Here is an 11512-nt window from a genome sequence, read left to right on the forward strand (position 1 = left end):
GAGGCAGGACAGAGTATGTGACATCAATCTTTAGATTATACATAACGGAAAGATTGTGTCGTGTGACTTTATTTATAAGTAACAGCTAACCACATAAATCATTGTCAACAGCCAGTAAAAGGCAAGCCGACAAAATTCCTTTGATACAGAATACTATCCAATTAGGAACACTCACATACTTAACGGCAAGTAAGCATTTTTTCTGCAATTAGTTTAACTTGTGTACAAAAAATATGCCGAAATGCCTTTAACATGTATTAAGAAGCAAACACCAACTTTAATTGGAATAAATATAACTCGCATTTGCAGTTACGTAAACAACAGGCCATGCGTGATAACTAAAACAAGAAAATTATGTGATGCATCTGGACCGAGCAGAAATTTGGCTGCCGTACATGAAAATACACATGAATTAGAACCTCTTTCGCTTATGTTGACCAATTGATGTAACCAAGAACATAAATAAGAGTACTTGCAATTGGATCTACTGAAACTGGATCACCCACTATTTCATCTATGTCAATCGCACAATTGTGGTAACTTGCATAGTACCAATTCCCCGTATCAAAGAATCGATTAAAAAAAATAGATGACAAAATAAGAATTTTATGTCATGGTCATTCACAAACCAGAATGCTGCTACAGACAAAACAATCATTCATAACAAACCTTGGGGGACATCTGGATGTCACGGATCTTGGACGTGAACTGCAGGTTGGGGAACTCAGGTACAGAGGCTGGTGGTTGATTTCAGCGGCTAGTGGAGTTAGGGGACGGTGGGTGCTCATGAAGAGCGATGTCGAGGTGAGATGACCATATTCGATTTCGGCCGGCGATGAGACCCCAAAGGCATACGAGCCGCTGCTTTTCCAGCCGGCGGCGCTGGTTCCAAGCGTGTTGTGGACTCAATCTCAGGCATGGTAAGGAGCACTAACAACGAGGAGTCAAGGATCTTCCCTGGCTCCATGGCATGCCCCTTCCGCTGAAATCCTGATCCAAAAAATTGCCAGGTAAAATTAGTAAAAGCAAATCGGGCAAAGAGGTATGATTTTGCGAGAGGATTCCTCATACCGTGATAGCAGTAGAAGAACGCCGGCAGAGAAGAATAATCGCTCCGCTCGCACGAATCCACTCGCGCCGAACACCAGCCGTGGTGGCCAAAATAGGGGTACCGAGCTCACCAAACCACGCCACTCGCCCATGAAAATCCCGAGACCACGGAGCCACCCGTTGCCGCCGGGTACAAGGCCACCCGCACACATAGCCTACCGCAGCGACGCGCGCCGGCGAGGTCGCGCGCTTGCCCCGAAACCGATGGCGGCTGTCCCCAGCTGCAGCCGCCCGCCGCAATCCCAGGTTCAGCCGCCGGCTGCAATCGCGGGTGAAGCCGCTCGCCGCCAGCAGCAATCGCCAGTGCAGCCGCTCGCCCAAATTCCAGAACCGCCGATCGTGCACGATGCGACTGTGGCTCGAGGTAAGAGTAGCGGTGGCAATATTAACCGTCGATGTAAAAGAAAGAAAAAATTACTGTACATCAGTTTGTGTTGGGACCTTGGGTGGCCGCGCCGCGTGCCATGGACCGTGTGCCTGGTTCGGTCGAAACGGTCCAGGTGCAGAATAAGTAATTCTACACCCAGGATATATATATATATATATACCAGCACTATTCTGCAACCGGTTGCAGAATAATATTCTGAGCACCGACTTGAACTTCCCTGGACACAAGGTTGTACTTCCCGGATAACAGGGTTCAACTTTCTGTTCAACTTACCTGAACTTCCCGTTTTCTTCAGAGGTACTGATTATACCTCGAGTTTCTCAACCGTTTGTCGGAACCATGCAAATGATATACCGTTGGATAGATAATGAAAAACCGCAACTTTTTCATGTTCACACTTTTCACAGATTTTGCACGGTTTAAATTTAATTTTGAAAATACGAAAACACTTCTATATGGCCAGAAAACGAACTTTTAGTTCGATTTTCGAATCACTTATCGAAACTGTGCAAATGATATACCGTTGGAAAGATAATGAAATTGCGCAACTTTTTCATGTTTTACGTTTTTTCAAAATCCTCACAGTTTTTGAAAATTTTTGAAAATACAAAAATTCGGACGTACTCAAAAAACGAGCGGACAGTAATTTGGACGATTTGTTTCAACCGTATGTCGGAATGATGCAAATGATATGGCGTTGGAAAGCTATGGACTAGTCGCAACTTTCTTATTCCAATTGTTTTCTCCAATTCCTTACAGTTTAAGAGAATAACTCGAATTACTGTCCGCCTGTTTTATGTGATGGGGACCGAATGGTTTTCCCCGCGATTTCCATGCAGTATATTCAAACAATAGAAACGATATACGGTTGGAAAGGTGTCAAAATGACGCATCTTTTTCGTATCTACCATTTTTTCCAAATCCGAACGGTTTAAAACTAATTTTACAAGTTTTGAAATCATGTTTCCGGTATATTTTGTGGGATAACGATTTCAATTTGATGGATTAGATCCGTTTATTTGTTGTATAATGTTGTTGGTAATGAAATTATACATATACTCTATCATATAAAGCTTTTGGTGACAATGATTTAAGTGGTTGGTGATCAAATCGATGAGATTTGGACAATAGATTTCCGCCCCGTAAAAACAGAGCACTGAACTTCCATCGACATGAACTTGTACTTATCGGGCAATGCGGTTGTACTTCTCGGTGCGGTTTCAGGATAGTGTTCAGTAAAACAGATATAATTCATGTATTTTCTTTGGACACTTTGTAGTTCCTGCAATTACCTCTTGTACTTCATGTAGTTTATGCTTGTACTTCTCGAAATCGCTGCTTGTACTTCCTCGCGGATGATGTAATCATTTTGTTTTTTGACATTTAGATTTTTCCGGTTTTCTTATACTTCCTATATTAAGTGCGTGTACTTCTTATGTAGAATGGTTGTACTTCTTGTATTCAAGTATTTGAGCTTCATCACGGGGTGTGGTATTTTTTTCTACATTTATATTTTGTCGGTTTTCTTGTACTTCATATATTAAGTGGTGTACTGCTTATGTCGAATGGTTGTACTTCTCGTAAACAAGTATTTGAACTTCCTTGTGGGTGGTGGTATTATTTTGTTTTTTCTACATTTAGATTTTGTAGGTTTTCTCGTACTTCCTGTATTAAGTGGTTGTACTGCTTATGTAGAATAGTTGTACTTATCGTACTGAAGTTTTTGAACTTCCTCGCGGGTGGTGGTATTATTTTGTTTTTTCGACATGTGGATTTTGTCGGTTTTCTTGTACTTCGTACATTATGTGGGTGTACTGCCTATGTCAAATGGTTGTACTTCTTGGCGTTGTTTCATGAAAGTGTTCAGTAAAAGAACTATAATTTTCACGTATAGTGTCCATTAGAGGTCAACGGCCACACAAAATGCTCAGCACAACCACGCGCATCTGAACTTCCAGCGACATGTCCTTGTACTTCTTGGCCTTCGTGGTTGTACTTGCCAGAAATGTTTTGATACTAGTGTGTTTTACAAATACTAAACATGTGTGTTTCTGAATGATAATTTTAGATTATCCCTACACTCTATTTACGAGATTCTGCGCATCTTGGATCTTAATATTTGAACTTCACAACGTTGCTATGTGAACTTATGTGGGAGTATATTCATTGAATACTTTTTAATTCCTGTAATTACCGTTTGTACTTCCTGTAATTCTTTGAATATTTTAACACGGATGACGAGATTATTTTGTTTTTATACATTTGGATTTCGTCGGTTTAAATATACTTCCTATATTTAAGCGGGTGTACTACGCATGTTGAATGGTTCTACTTCTTAGGGTCGAGTATTTGAACTTCCCCGTGGATGATGGGATTTTTTACCGCAATCCCAAAAATGGCATATTGAAACTATGCAAATTCTACATCATTGGAAATGTGTCATCAAGGCACAACTTTTTCTTATATAAATTATTTGGCCAACAATCCAACCTCTGAATTGAGTGATTATTGTTTCGTTGGAATGATAAAGTCACGGGCTATCTAAAAATGTGTTATTAAAAAACAAAGTATATGTACTTCCAGCGATATAACCTTGTACTTTCTGGCTTTCGTGGTTTTACTTCCGATAATATTTCGAAACTAGTGTGTTTTACAAAAACTAAACATGTGTATTTTGGAAATGATAATTTTAATTTACCCTACACTCAACTCCGGAGACTCTGCACTTTCCGGATCCTAATCTTTGAAATTCCTGACAGAGTTACATGAAGTTATTTGGGACGGTTTTGTTTTTTCCACTGCCTAAACAGACCATTTGTTCTTCCCGTAGTTATCGCTTGTACTTATTGTAATGAAATCTTGTACTTCCCATGAGATAAAATTAGGTGTTTTTCACTATTTTAAATGTATTGTAAGATGGACCGTGTACTTTTCAAAACTAATCAATTGCACTTACCAATGTTGACATGTATACTTTGTGAAAATTACTTTTTAGCACTTCAAAATGACTATGTGTACTTAGTGTAGTCACCGCCTATACTTCTCGAGACCACGGATTGAACTTCCAGTGGGAAATAAAACAGATGATTTTATTATTATTTTCTATGTGTACTTCCGCAAAACCAAAGATTTTCACTCCGACAATTATCAAATCTCCTTATTTAAATCAATCTTAGGAAAAAACTATTATTTCCGTACATTTTTTTTTACCTTTTAGCAACATGGGGAGAATAAAAGAGTTTATGACTCCATTTGGACCATCCTAATTAGTTTATCTTTCACCTTCTTCACCTTTTTGAAACAGACTATGTACACATCTTGAAGACCTTTGTCGTTGTTTTGGAGAAATAAATAATGCAAAGTTTGTGGCTCTATCAGTTATCCAGGGGACACGAACACGAAGGTTACAAGCTAAGAATGACCATACTACAACTACAGCACTCACCCACCAAGTGTCCCTGACCTTGTATTTCTCACCTTCAAGGTCCAGTTTCAACCAAACAACAACAGGGAATAAGACATACAACAATAATAACCTAACCGATCAATAGCGTTTCAGACCTTACAATGGCAATTCTGAATAAACAAACAAGGCGTGACCAGCTCGACACCTACACAATGACCGCTGCCATGTGGAGCATTCCCAAATTTCATATGACCTCATAGCATCCCCAAAATTGGCTAAAAGGTGGATCGGTTCAGTCAAGGAGACACCATTGAATTTCAGAAATATGCAATGCATGTCTCGAGCAAGACGCATCATCCGGCCTTTAGTGTTATGATGCTTACAACATTTTTTTAAGGAAAAAGAACCCAACCAGTAAAGCATTTACAAAACCTGATATTTCCTAGAGCTATGCGAGAGAACTCGCCATCATCTAAAATATGACACAAAGTCACTAAATCTGAAATAACAAAGCGAGCATAATAACTGCTAGAGAATAGTGTATAATCTAAATCATTTCTAGCATTTTTCTCCAAACAAAAACAGCAATGTTGTGTCAGGTTGCCTTACATGCATTTTACAGGAATAAATTTTGCTTACAGTTACATCCTACGTGTGCTATTATAAATAGTGGCAAAAAGATAAAAATAGCCAAGAGTAAGTAGCTTGCTAGTTGCTACTGATGTTAGATCTTCCAATATTATGTGTACTGCTAAGAACAAAGAAAATACAACTTACCTGACAGGCTGCTAGTTATTCAACCAGACGGGTTGTGAACTTACTAAAACTATTATGCGTACTGCTGTAACGGTAGATTATACTTCCCAACTAAGTGGCAAGGGAAAAGACAATACGGTGCACGTTCTGCAATACTACAACACTATCAGCACAAAAAAGAAGATAGAAAACAACTCTTTTGAGGCATAAACTCAAATAGCTAGAACACAGGTATAGGGCACTCAAGATATTTGGGGATTTTCGTCCAACTCAGTGTATATTAAAATAAATCAACTTGTGAAATGAAATACACCAGTGTACCATGCCGGTTATTTGGTTCTCCTGGACCAGCAATCAAAAATCAAACGGGACATGTTAAAGTAGAGTTCTGTCCAGGCATTAGAACAGAAGAGGAAGTAGTCGAGATGCAGCGTGGAGTCCCCAACTCTGTCAAGCACGTCCTTTTGCCCTCCTCTGGATACATGTAGCACACTCAACCACGGACCTGTACTGCCGACGATTATACTGTTGTACTGTACTTCTTTTAATTGCCTGAATATGATATACGGACCAAGGGCGCGCGGCGCTCTGGACGGAGCGGCGGCCACGAACCAAGGCGGCTGGGCTGCCAGAATTTTTGCCCTCTCCAATACCGAAAACATACTCTTGCACTTACTGCGACCATGTGATTGAACTTTTCTTCGAACTTGCTTGTACTGCTTGCGCAACAAACATTGAAAATTTAGAGATAACGCCGAGCTGGGTGGACGATGGCGGGGCCATCACCTTGGAGCCTGTCACACCATGAGCCGGTTTTACAGGCAGACCATGAGATAGAAGAGAAAAGAGAGCAATGGAGAGATCAGCCGCAATAACTTATGAATGAACTAAAGGGAGCAGCAGCAGCTTGCACTTAAGAGAGAGACGGTAGCATCAATCGATGCATGAGAAAAAGATGAAGGCAGTTTTTTGTGCACTGTAAATGGTTGCACATCCCCGCTAGTGTGCAACTGCACTTCCTCATACGACATTTATTTGCCTATTTGTACTACTTCGACTCGTCTGTATCGACTCGTTCGTACTCTATACTGATTCGACTCACCTGCACTTCTTTCTCAAGTACATATGTACTGCCGAATGCAACAAACAGAGTAGATTTTTTGAAGGAAAAAAGCGAGCTGCCAGTTATGGGGCTTTGGGGAAACGAACTGGAACTGCGGCAGGAGAAGGTGTCCCCATAACGTGTACTTTGAACATGATTTGGCAGACTGGCAGTACATCGCGCATCAACCAGGGATGGAACGGAGCACACAGAAACAAAAGGGAAAAATCCCCAAATTGGATTCGTTCCATGTCTGCTCGTGTTCCATCTGCCTGTTGAATCCGCGGCGATGGAGGGGAGGAGGGGTGGTGCGGGTCTCCACCGGCGTTGGGGAAGAAGCTGCGGGGCCTGGCCATTCCGCCGGGGCGGGGAAGACATGGCTGCGGAGGAGGAGAATCCGGATGCACGGGCGGACCGCCGGCGTGAGCGGTTCTGCGCGCTGAAGGTTGTAGGGGCGGCTCGCCGGAGGGATCTGGAGCGGGTATGAGGTGGCTGGCGGTTGGGGAAGCAGGGAGCTCGCGGGCGGTCGGGGAAGCAGGGAGCTCGTCGGCGTCAGGGAAGCAGCAGGATCGCCGGCAGGGGGTGGAGTGCGCGCCGCGCCGGCGGGTGGAGGAGAAGCTCGGTTCTTGTCGGGAGGAGCAGCAGGCTCGCCGGCGGCCGAGGATTAAGGGGCAGCGTGGGGAGTCTGGAGGTGGGAGATGGTGAAGGTCGACAGGTCGTGGGGTGGTTCGTTAGTGGGGGCAGGTATTTTGGATTGGACCAGTCGGTCCATCGCATCACCTCTATAAGGATCGGGTGGTGCTCAAAATATTATTTTGAGCACCGGTTTCAGAATAGTGCGACCCTATATATATATATATATATATATATATATCTATATATATATATATATAGGACGTGGTATAGAGACGCGCTATTTGACTCCCTGAGGCAGAATATTATTCTGCTCCCCGCCCGGCCCGCCCGGCCCGCCCACCCACGTATGGTTATCGGCAGTGCCTCTACCGGCCTGCGCGTCCGCTCCAGGTTCCAACCGCCCGCGCGCCAGGCAACATAAAATTACGTCGCTCACTCATGCGCGCTCAGTCCGGTTCGTCCGCTCGACTTTTCCACTACGTAATATTTCATTGGTGCAGCGTAAGAATCCTTGCATGCCACAAGGAAAGATACCACGCCAACCCGTGTATCCAACATCTATGTAAGAGAAAAAACCTTAGCTAATAAAATCTGGTTACGAACAAAAGAACATGGTCTGACTAACTGAAGTTGTACTCCATCGCAAGAAATTAGGCCAACCAGTTGAGGCAACCTAAAAATTTGATAAAAGTCCAGATTACACCTAAATAACGGGAAGAAATTTTCGAGGCAACTTAAAAAATTGATTAAAAGGATTACACTATAATAAATGTACGCAAAACTAACTGACAGGTTCTGATGTGCCAATGAGAAAAAAGGACAGCCTGTTTACACAATGTAAGATTTACGTGCCTGAGTAGGTAAGAACTTCATGCAAACAATACATATGTCAACATGCACGCATGTCTCTAGGTATTTCACGAATAGCCTCATGTGCCCATAGAATAAAGTGCATATCGAAAATAAATGAAATATGTGAACGTAATTACAGTCAGTGCGAATTATCTGGTTACATCAACAACTCCAGTACACTATGCTTTGATGTTGTATTTCCATCCTACTAGGTGTCTCGGCGCTGAAGACCAGAACATGCGGTGCAGCTCTACATTTCCATGTGTACCCCAGGAGAAGGACACATCCCAGTTCCTCTTAATGTTTTGAACATTACTGGCTGTCCTGAAAAATGGGGTCAGAATTAGCATAAGATTCAAGAAACTGAACATAATTTGCAATCAAAGAATTCCTTTGGCAAAAATTGATTCAGTACGAAGGTGACATGGCCTTTAAGAAGATATGAATGTTCATTGTCACATCATCATCCGTATATTTACGATGATGTAGAGACTAGTTGGATCCTGTAAGCCTACATTCGGATTCAGGATAACTATATACTCTGCCTACCAAACATTAACAAACAAAAAAAATTAAAACAAAGAGGAATTAGCCACATTCAGAGTATATAGAGTTGCATCCTGGAGTCATGAACATGGATGGGAGAACACGTTTTGAGTATACCATGGTTGCGGGCATTAGTCAGCTACACCTATCCTTGATATTTTTTCGGCATGACTAGGGGACTTTGCAAGAGAAAAAACTTCTTTGATTCACAGGAACAGAAAAACACAAGATTTTTGTTTAATGTATCAGGGTTCCCTGAACTGGAAGAGTGTTCTACAATATTGCAGGGTTAAACACATAAGTTGTTCTTTAGTACTTTTCTTGTTAGTATCTTCGGCCATAAATGATTACGACACAATATGTTGCCGGGAATGATAATATATCAATTCAAAAATTGTAGGCAGATAAATTCATTTGGCATAGAATTTGTTACTTACCCACTCGTCGCAGTCCGGCCCCACCATGTGGTGAAGCTTCTCGCACCGGTCGCTGCTGTGCCAGCCACCCACCACACCATGACGCCTCTCGCAGTGCCACTTTCCTTGATGTTGCCGTCAGCCGACGAGTCACCGACGGCTGTCAAAAGTTCCCGCAACATCGATGCGATGCTACCGTCGGCCGACAAGGCCAACTACAGTTGTCGCGTGCCTGTACCCTCGCCGTTGAAAGCTCTCGACGCCTGCCTTCAAAACAGCATGCGGCTACCGATCCCAATTAGAACAGAAAATGCCGAGTCGGCAGTTCCCAAACCGAGCCCCCCACAACGAGAAAGAAATTAACTGTCCCAAGCAACGTAAAAGAAGAGAGAGGATATTATGCCGGCCAGTGATGCGAGTACGATTGGTACCTAAACCACACCGAGCAGGTGCGATGGAGCTGACAAGGGCGACTAGCTGGGTCAAGCAACGTAAAGTAAGCGAAAGGAAATTATGTCGGCCGGCCAGTGATGCGAGCACGGTTGGTACACTAAACCACATCGAGCATATGTGATGGAGCGGACAAGGGGGGCTAGCTGGGTCATTCGACGCCCTGGTGACTTAATTGCACTTCGTGTAAAAAATAATGCAATGGCTGATAAAAACAGGTCTACTCTATTACCGCTCTTTTCTGCTCTCCTGCGTAGGCTAGTGTGGCATTACTCTATCTCCCTTGCTAGCTGTCTATGGGCATTTGTAATCTGAACTTTTTAATGTTCCGAGTCAGCTTCGAGTGAATGCAACAAGCTATGGGGTATCTCCTCCCTGCCCCACCCCTAAGACCTCAAAAAAAAAATGGTCCATAGGTAAGTGAAAAATGTTGGATTGGTTAATTTGAATGGTCTACAGCTTATGAAAGGGGGTAATGCCTTTAAAAGCAATTGGTGAAGAAAGAAATATGAATAGGTAATGAATAAATATCTATGCAGTTGTACCTTGATGCCTCAATAGGAGGTAAAAATAATCTGAAACATCACTAGCAACCAATGCTTGAATAGTACTCACTGTCAACAAAAGAAGACCTGAGAATGGAAATCATTGCATACTGGAAATGCTTAAGTTTCTAATCCATGGAAAATAATAATGGGTAATTAGAACTCTTTAGTACAGGATGAATCCATTTTCCAAAGCTAAACATAAACACAACAATTGGTGGGTCTGTACTATTATGTCAACTTCAAAGAACAGGACATAATTACCAGCAACATGTTTTACCTTCTTGCTAGTTCTGATTGAAAAATTGACCATAAAGGAACGGGCGGCCACTGCACTTTCCAAAATTATACAGGTTGCTTTATTCAAGAATAGCATGCAATTTGTCATCAATTTAATTCCTCAAAGAGTGTGCAGTGACAAAGTAATTGTAAAGATAACTTACTAAAGAATTTGCACCATATTTGCGTCAATGACTAAATCAGCAGCACTAATCGATGTATAAAATATATGCAAACCCAAGCATCATGTAATATGCTGGTGCTATCTATCATTCTACTGTAAAAGGGGCAACATAACAAATAAGTTGTGAGGAAGATGGTGTTGCACCGCTGCTACCAAACGGAATCACCATAACAGAATACACTAGCAGAAGCAAAGCAACCTCCAAGAGTACCCTCGCACTGGAAAAGATAGAACAGGCAAATTTTATTCAGTGTGGCTGCTAGTACTAGCGACTAAACCAACTAATTCAGTGCGGATCGATGTAATTGTGGACGCGTTTCTCGTCTGCATACGGATGCAGTTTGCAGGAGAAGAGGTCGCATGGATCTTACCGGAAAATTTTAGACTGAACGGAAGATGAACGTGGACCGAGTTCGTGAGACGCCGCTCGCCGGGCTGCCGCAGTATGACCGGCGAAAGGCAGCACAGCACTTGTGGTAGAGAGAGGAGAAGATGGGGGCGATGCCGATGCCACCCGCAGCTACGACCCGCTTGCTCACCATGCCGCCGATTCGGCCGGCCGGCCACGGCGTCGCCGACTCCAGCGAGAGCGCAGAACCAACCCCCTACTCGCCTGGCTCCCGATTCAGCCGGACGCTACCCCACCGCCGCCACCGCCGCCAGACGCGAAACCGGTCGCCGCCGCGCCTCAATTCCGATCTCCAAACCGCTCATCGCTGGACGCTCTGGATTAGAAAAAGGCAAGAAAAAAATTTCAGGTACGGCTGCGTAGTGGGCTAGCTCCCAAACAAAACCGCCAGAGTTTATAAAATGCAAAAGAAAATTACGACGTGATGCGGTAC

General features: G+C 43.0%; 1 long non-coding RNA gene across 2 annotated transcripts; it reads right to left on the reverse strand.

Moving 5' to 3' along the window:
• Window positions 1-8338: 8338 nt before the first annotated feature.
• Window positions 8339-11161, reverse strand: LOC124681449. 2 transcript variants are annotated; one of them, XR_006995870.1, is made up of 2 exons: window positions 9234-11161; window positions 8339-8569 (listed from the first exon to the last, which is right to left on the reverse strand). It is a non-coding gene; the product is annotated as an uncharacterized LOC124681449 (long non-coding RNA). The 2 variants fall into 2 exon arrangements; XR_006995869.1 differs by having other exon boundaries at window positions 8339-8574.
• Between the last annotated feature and the right edge of the window lie 351 nt (window positions 11162-11512).

The sequence above is a fragment of the Lolium rigidum genome, unplaced genomic scaffold (assembly GCF_022539505.1).
Source record: "Lolium rigidum isolate FL_2022 unplaced genomic scaffold, APGP_CSIRO_Lrig_0.1 contig_42684_1, whole genome shotgun sequence".
NCBI lineage: Eukaryota > Viridiplantae > Streptophyta > Magnoliopsida > Poales > Poaceae > Lolium > Lolium rigidum.